We start from the raw sequence: 8,184 nt of genomic DNA, 5'->3' as shown, positions 1-8,184 counted from the left end.
CTGATGGTCCTCATCTGTAAAATAAGGGTTGGACTAGATCTCTCTTAAGACCCTTTTTTGACATTCACTGGTGAACAGGAGGTCTGGGTTCAAATCTTGTTTCTGACGCTTACCAACCTTCTGACCTTGGGCAAATTGCATCACTTTTTGAGGCCCCAATCTCCCTTTTGGTAAAAAAATATGGGCAGTGTAATGTAGTGGAAAGAATGTCCCAACTGAAATCTGAAGACCTGGGTTTGAAACTCAATTTTCCTATTCATTCCTTGTGCAAATCCCTTAATCTCTCTGGGCCTCAGTTTTCCTTTCTTCAAAATGAGAGTTCTGGATCTTTAAGGACCCTTCCAGTTCTGATCTCATCTCGTACCTAAGATCCTGGGATTCTAGGCTCTTAACAGGTAGTCCCCTTCCCCTAAGACCCGCCCCTTTCTTAGGCCCCGCCCCTGATCGGGAGGCATCTGGCCGGGAGCCCCGCCCACGCCTCTGCGGTTTCCCTGGTGACCGCGCTTGGCGTCCCCCCTCCCTTCCTGCAACCTTTTCATCCTCAGGTCCCCCCCTCCGCCTGGGGCCGGCGAGAGGCGAGGGTCGCGGTGACCTGGGCTGCGGAAGAAACTGGAGAAGGGGGCCGCAGCAGGGTCCCGGGGCAGTCGCAGCCGCCCCAGGAGTAGGAGGAGGTGGAGGAGGAGGAAGCAAGAAAGAAAAACATTGGCTGCTTCTTTCCCCCCAAGGCAGCTCTGCAGAGGTTCGTGAACGGGAGCCGGGATAAATGGGTGGAGGCGGGAGAGAGAACCACCTATCCCCCTCCCCCCCTACATTCACAGCGTCTTGTCTTGCCCCCTCCCCCAGTCTCAAACCCCTGCCTGGCCAAAGGATGGGGTCTCGGGTGGAAGGTAGCGAGAGGACCCTGCGGGAAGAGAAGCAGTTGGGCTGAGTCAAGGACCCGGACTTGGTGCCCCCCCCCCACCCGTTTTTGAGGGTACAGGTTGGATGGGGTTGGGATAGGGCATTTCTTCCCCCACCTTGGAGCTCTTCAGCCTGCCCTCCCCAGCTCCGCCCTACTCCCGCAGCCTGCCCAGCACTGAGAATCCCTCCAGCTGAACTGAGTAGAGGAGCCTTCCGTGGGCTAAATTAGCAGAACCAGACCCCTCCTGCCCCCATCCCCATGCCATGTACACCTTGAGCACCCTCAGCGAAAAATAATAATGATAATGATTGCAATACACTTCATCCAGACTTGGAAGTAGGTGGAGAGGGAAAGAAAACTGAGAATCCTAGTTATGTATGTGTGTGTATGTAGATAAGTAGGTAGGCTTATGCATGTATGTGAGTGTGTGTGTGTGTGTGTAACATACACACATACTCATATCTATCAGCTATCTATATGGATATAGATATAGGCATATCTATTAACATATGTATATGTATTATATTCACACACATATAATCCACTTATAGATATATACACATATATGTATTGCTAATCTTATACTCCATATATATTCCACATATATCTATTCCACACAGATGTAGATATAGGTATGTATAGATCTACACACATATAAAAATGCATTATCCATCTATCTATCTATCTTCCATATATATTTCCACATATATATTCCAGACATAGATAGAGATTCCATTTTTTTAATAGTTTCAGTTGTTAGGGAGTTTCTTCTAAATATGCCTGTCTGCATTCTTGCCTCCATTCTCTCTCCATCCAAACAAAACAGTTAGGTAGATAGGTAGATACATAGATACATAGATGATGGCTGGAGAGAGAGAAGGATGGATGATTGGATGGATGGATGGATGGATAGATGAATGAGATAAATATTATCTATTAGTGTGTCTGTCTGTCTGTTTATCTATCTACCTCTAAGTGTTAAAACCTTAGCTGGATCAGGCTCATGCTTCTTGGTTCCTACATGAAATACCCATAATTGGTAGGAAACTGGAAAGGCTTATGAGTCAGGTTCCTAAACAAAATATTAAGCCCCAAATCTCAGGTAGGTCTAAAAAAAAAAAGCCACAGGCACAATGCAAAATGCTGAGGAAGTTTTTTTTTTATTTTTTGGCCAGGGGGAGGTAATTTACTGAATTAGGAATATAGTCCTGTAGTAGCTTTCTCTTAGGTCTTACTGCATATATAAAAATGCATATATTCTAAAAGTTACCCTTAAACCTCTTCTTCTTCCTTTCCTTATTGCTGTTTGTTTTCTTGATGTTACAGTTGGAGGTCCATAAGATCTGAGACGCATCTGGCCTAACCTTAAATGTAAGTTACTTTGTGTTTTCTAAGCTCTCTCTCTGCATTTATCTCATGTTTTTAAATATACACACATATATATTTAATGTAATCAATAAATGTTCATTGTACACCCATCATTGTACACCCATCACAAAGTACTCAAGTAATTCAAAATTATAAAAAGGATATAACTGTTTCAATGGCTACCTTTATTATATTCCTAATTCTGGTAAAATGGAACTATCTGACTAAATATAAACCTAAATATACTTCATTTACTCTTAGTTAAAGTTATATTTAATTAAATCTTTCCTTATATATATTCATGGTAACTTGTGATGTTGATATAAAAATTTCCATCTCTTCTCAGTGAATATGTATTGGTGGAATAAATAAGTGTACTATGTTGCAGACACACACTTAGATTTCTCTTGAATCCACTTTGTTGTTGTTCAGTCGTTTTTCAGTTATGTCTGACTCTTTGTGACCCTATTTGGGGTTTTCTTGGCAAAGGTACTGAAGTGTTTTGCCATTTCTTTCTCAGGCTCATTTTACATATGAGGAAACTGAGGCAAACAGGGTTAAGTGACTTGCCCAAGGTCACACAGCTAGTGAGTATCCAAGACTGGATTTGTGCTCAGGAAGATGAGTCTTCTTGACTCCAGGCTCAGCGTTCTATCTACTGTGACACCTAGCTGTCCAGTCTACTAGCAGCTGAATAATTCATTCATCATTCAACTAACATTTATGGAGCACCTAGGATGTACATAGAATTTATGCACCATTCGCTATCTTGAAGTTACATTCTTAAAGCTTTTAAGGAATTGGTGTTAGGCAATAGCATCCACCTGATGTTTCTGAACAGAGAAGCAGTCATAGCTCCTCAAGCATCCCCCCTACAGTGCTAGATCCCTCCCTCCCTCCCCAACCCAGCCCAGCCATGCCCTACTCCCATGGTTCAGGATGAGGGTGGGCAGGAGGGATCCCCTTTGAAGAATTTTATGGGGGAGCCCAGAATTTAAACTTACACTCCAGGAAGCATTCAGTCTTACCCAGCACTCTTGAACCTTTCATCCTGCACTTTTGCATTCTCATTTGCCTGTGCTAGTGGGGGTCAACTAGCAGAGACAGTAACTGTCTGTCTAGAGAGCCAACCAGGAGATCAAAGGCCCCACCAAATCTCTTCTGAATACCTACAATGGAAAGGCTTTAGGCAGCTTTTTGATGTTGTCCTCAGCACTCCCTTAGTGTCATATGTGCCGCCTCCTATGAGCTGGCACCCTGGGTGCATGTCCCCTTTCTGCCTTCTGCTCAGAATGGTCCTGGCCCTTCTCAAAGTCACTGAGCCTAAACTGTTGCTGGTACAGTGCTTCTTTCTGTGCCCTCTATAACTGGCAACAGGAGAAGATGCCCATCAATCCCCTTGTCTCTACCCTAGGAGAGTTTGTTCTCCCTCCCTTCAGTTCCACTCCTTGGGTCTCTTTTCCATCTAGCTAGCTTTTAAAAGTGACATTATAGTAACCAGGACATCCATGAGACAGTATAGGTGAGCAGAGGCCTATGTCATAATCACAGAATCACACTGGACTCAATCTTTGATGTTGCCTCCAGGTCTGAGTTGCCTGGAGGGTCTGGGAACACAGCCTGACCAACCCAAGCCTGGGAAAAGTAACTCAGCTCAATGCAAAAAGAAGTAAGCTTTCTATACTCCATTGGTGTGGTGTCTAAATTCAAGCCTACAGTGGTGAAGCCTCATTCCAGACTAGAAAGACTACAGTGGCAACTGTTCCCATTACTAATGCTCAGAATGGGTGTTTGCTTGCACACAGTTCTGGTCTCCTAAATTGTAGTACAAGTAAACATCACTTTAATTAAGTATGTAAGAACCATAGAGCTGCAAAGGGGCCCTGGAAGTCATCTAGTTCAGTTCAACCAATTCCCAAAGATGGATCCCCTCTACAACCCTGACATGAATATCTGTAAATCAGATGCACTATATAATTTTACCCACATGCCTGTTGAGTGATTCACCCAGCCTTTGCTCAAATATTTCCAGTGAGGATAAAGCCATGACTTCCTGAGGCAGCTCATTCTACCTTTGAATAGTTCCAGTTGTTGGGGAGTTTTTCCTTACCTCAAGCCAAAATTGGCCTCTCTTCAATTTCTCTCTCCTGCCAATCAGAACACATCTATCTATTTCTTCTTCCATATAGCAGTCTTGCACATTCTTTTTTATCATAAAAGTATTTTATTATTTTCTAGTTATATGTAGAGATAGTTTCCAACATTTGTTTTTATAAGATTTCTAGTTCCAAATTTTTCTCCCTCCCTCCCCTCCTTCCCTCGTCCCCAAGACAGCAAGAAATCTGATATGGGTTATATATGTACAATCACATTAAACATATTTCTATATTGGTCATGCTGTGAAAGAAGAATCAGAACAAAAGGGAAAAACCTCAAAAAAGAAAAACCAAAAAAAAGTAGAAAAAGTCTGGTTCAATCCACATCTAGATTCCACAGTTGTTTTTTTCTGGATTTGGAGAGCATTGTCCATCATGAGTCCTTTGTAATTATCTTGGACCATTGTTCTGCTGAGAAGAGTCAAGTCTGTCACAGTTGACCATTATACAATGTTGATGATACTGTGTACGATATTCTCCTGGTTCTGCTCATCTCACTCAGCATCAATTCATGTAAGTCCTTCTGGGTTTCTCTGAAATCTGCCTGATCATCATTCCTTACAGCACTTTGGAGTTCCTTTCCTTATCTATAAAATGAAGATAGGGGACCAGATGACCCGTAAGATCACCACCCCCCTGCCTTAGCTCTAAATCTATGATCTCATGCCAGATCTTTGGAAGACTGGAGAAAGTATGACTCTTAAACAGAAAGATGATCATCGATATGAATTGATTCTTTAAATCATTCTAATATCAGGATTTCTTGCTGTTTGATTTATAAACACTAACTTGGATGCCTTGATACCACCACTTATTTGGTCTAAAACAAACCATCCTTATTTATGAATATACTATAAAATACCCTTGGCTGCTATAATTCTGGGTTTGATTTTGTGCTACATGGATTAGCTCTGGATTTGATTTCTTTTTCCTTTTTTGCACTCACTTAAAATATCTCAACTTTTTTTTTTCACTTGAAAATTCAGTTTTTACCACCCCCCATTCAAAGTTTATGCCTTCAGGCTTGCCAGCAGGGCTTACAATACTTACATTAAACTAAATTTAAGAGTAAAGGTGCTCCCGCTGCTAATGTTCTCAGATCAGAGGAAAGCAAAATGAAGGATCTGGCAGCTGAAACTTTAATACTAGGAAACGTTGACTGAGAACTTGAAAAAAAAATTCCAGTTGATCTGGATGACAAAGAAGTCTTGTTCATCTCTATGTACAGCACTTTGAAATGACAAACTTGACTTTGTTGGGTAATTATCTTTTAGAGTGGATTTTTTTTCCCCGTCCCATGTTTTTTAAAAAAAATATGCGTTCTCTATTGAACATATGTAGGCACATTTCATGGGGTCAGTATTAATGCCTCCCAGGCCTGTGATGATGGGATGTCACACAAGAAGTCATAGCTACTATGACTCTAAGTCAACATAGAAGCTAATTAGACTCTTCTAGTATTTGGGGAAAATTCTTGACCCTAGTTTTGGTTCTTTTCCTATAAGATGCTCCCTCCCAAATTCCTAAATTCTACTTGATCACAACCTCTTATTCATCTACCCCATGAGCATCTCCCATTCCCTTATGCACTCTGAATCTACTCTTCCCTCTCATCATGACCTTCAGTCACTCAATCATCGCTACTATCCAGGTCTATCTCTTTCACTTTAATTTCAGCCAATGCTGATGATTTGCCCTAAAATCCTTCACCTTCCTGACCCTCTCCCTATATGCCCTGTGCTTCCTGCTCCCTTCAAGATCTATTCCGTGAATCACCTTCTCCATGATAACTCACCAGTTGGTGAGTATCTTAGTATACTCACCTAAGTATACTTAGGTCTCCCCAGTCTTACAATGAGACTTTCCCCTCATTCCTTCTACCCATGAAACTACTATTCCATCTTTCATCTCTTGGGGAAAAAAGTAATTTATCCCCATTTCCTCCACTTCTTTGCTAACAAACAGCACATCAGCTCTGGCCTTTGTTTCCCATTAAGCTATGCAAACTGCTGTCTGAAAGATCAATATAATAACAATGATAATGGTGACAGCTAACATTTATATAGTGCTATGTGCCAGGTTCTGTGCTAAGCACTTTACAAATATTATCTCATTTGATCGTTGCAACAACCCGGGGAAGTTGGGACTGTTATTATCCCCATTTTGCAGATGTGGAAACCGAGGCAGACAGAGATTAAGTGACTCACCCAGGGTTACACAGTTAGGAAGTGGCTGAGGCTGGATCTGAATTCAGGTCTTTCTGATTCCATGCCCAGGGCTCTATCCACTATACCACCTAGCTGCCCCAATTACCTTTTCTCAATCTTCATCCCCTGGAACCTCTCTCTACTATCAGACACTGTTGACCACTTTATAGTTGAAATATTCCTCCTGACTTCCACCTTCTAAAATCTCTACTTTCCTTCAAGACTCACCTCTGACCCGATGAAACTTTTTCTGAACCCCTTAACCATTAGTATCTTCCCCCTCGAAAATAAGTAATCTATTTTACACATGTTATCTCCACAAAATGTTTTCTCCCCCTGTAGAAAATAAGCTCTTTGAGGGCAGAGATTGGTTTACTTATGTCTGAGTTCCCAGAAGCTAGGACAGTGGGCAGTGCATAATTGGTGCTTAATAAATCCTTTTTGGTTTATCATTGATCAGCTTATTTGATACTTTCTCCTCACAGTACCAAGGCTCATAGCACAATGCCTGACCCCTAGCCAACATTAAATATATCAATGTTTATTCCCTTCCCTTTCTCCCCTCCCCTTATAAACAGCACTGTGGCTATGGAAGCAGTCAGCATGCTGGCTAAGCTCTGATGGTCAATCAGCACAGTGTTGGATGAAAGCAGAGGGGCCTTTAGATGTGCCGCTGACATATCATTTTGTAGAGATGACACTGCCACAGGGTATTTAAAGAAGAGGAAGTGTTGGGCAGAGCTGGCCAAATTTAGTTCCCTTAAGTTTGAGTTGTTTACAGGGTAAGCTGACCCAGGTGAGATTTTGTGACTTAGGAAGGACACAGATGAATTTCCTAAAGGAGACCTTTTCCCTAAAATGGGTCTGCCTTTTTTCCTTGCTGCTGTAACTGTCAAAGAAGCAATTGGAGAAGAGTGGACATAGTCATAGAGCGACGCCCTTGGTATCTTGTGCCTTGTGGCAAGACTTGGTAAAGCCATCCAAGAAGCAAAGGTGGGGGGGGGGACCATGTTCTGATAAAGATTGAGACTGCTGAAAAGGCCTTTCAGAAACTGCTTCGGCTATATTTCTAATCTAGCACTTTTTTTCTGAAATTACCACATCACTCTAAGGCAGAAATTCTTAGAGTGTGTGTGTGTGTGTGTGTGTGTGTGTGTGTGTGTGTGTGTGTGTTCATGAGAGACAGAGAGACAGAGAGAAAGAGAGACAGAGACAGAAGTAGAGACAGAGAGAGATAGAGACAGAGGCTCAAAGGGACAGAGAGAGAGGAGAGATGTGACTGTGGCAATCTGGTGAACCTTAGGGACTTACTTCTCAGAATGTTTTTAAATCCGCAAAATACAACAACATATAAGATTATGAAGGAAACTAATTAGACAAAAATATAGTGACCAAAATATGTTTTTAATTCATGGATTTTTGTCCCAAGGGTAGATTTTAGAGTCTATACTTAACCATCTTTGTCTCTGAAACACCATCTTCTTTGGTTTCTCTTTACACATCTGACTTTTGCTGCCTCCTTTTTTCAATCCCTTAGGATGGGGTGGGGAGT

At 42.0% G+C, this 8,184-nt stretch overlaps 1 protein-coding gene across 1 annotated transcript in view; it reads left to right on the top strand.

Moving 5' to 3' along the window:
• The first annotated feature begins 519 nt into the window (after positions 1–519).
• Positions 520–8,184, top strand: part of TTC29 (tetratricopeptide repeat domain 29) — a 249,965-nt gene continuing 242,300 nt past the window's right edge. Inside the window, exons 1-2 of the mRNA XM_043971929.1 lie at positions 520–739; positions 2,228–2,272. The gene's annotated coding sequence lies outside the window, so the exon portion shown is untranslated. The remainder of the gene's footprint in view (positions 740–2,227; positions 2,273–8,184) is intronic.

Source organism: Dromiciops gliroides, chromosome 6 (genome assembly GCF_019393635.1).
Source record: "Dromiciops gliroides isolate mDroGli1 chromosome 6, mDroGli1.pri, whole genome shotgun sequence".
In the NCBI taxonomy this organism is placed as follows: Eukaryota; Metazoa; Chordata; class Mammalia; order Microbiotheria; family Microbiotheriidae; genus Dromiciops; species Dromiciops gliroides.
This window is presented reverse-complemented; position numbering and strand designations above follow the sequence as displayed.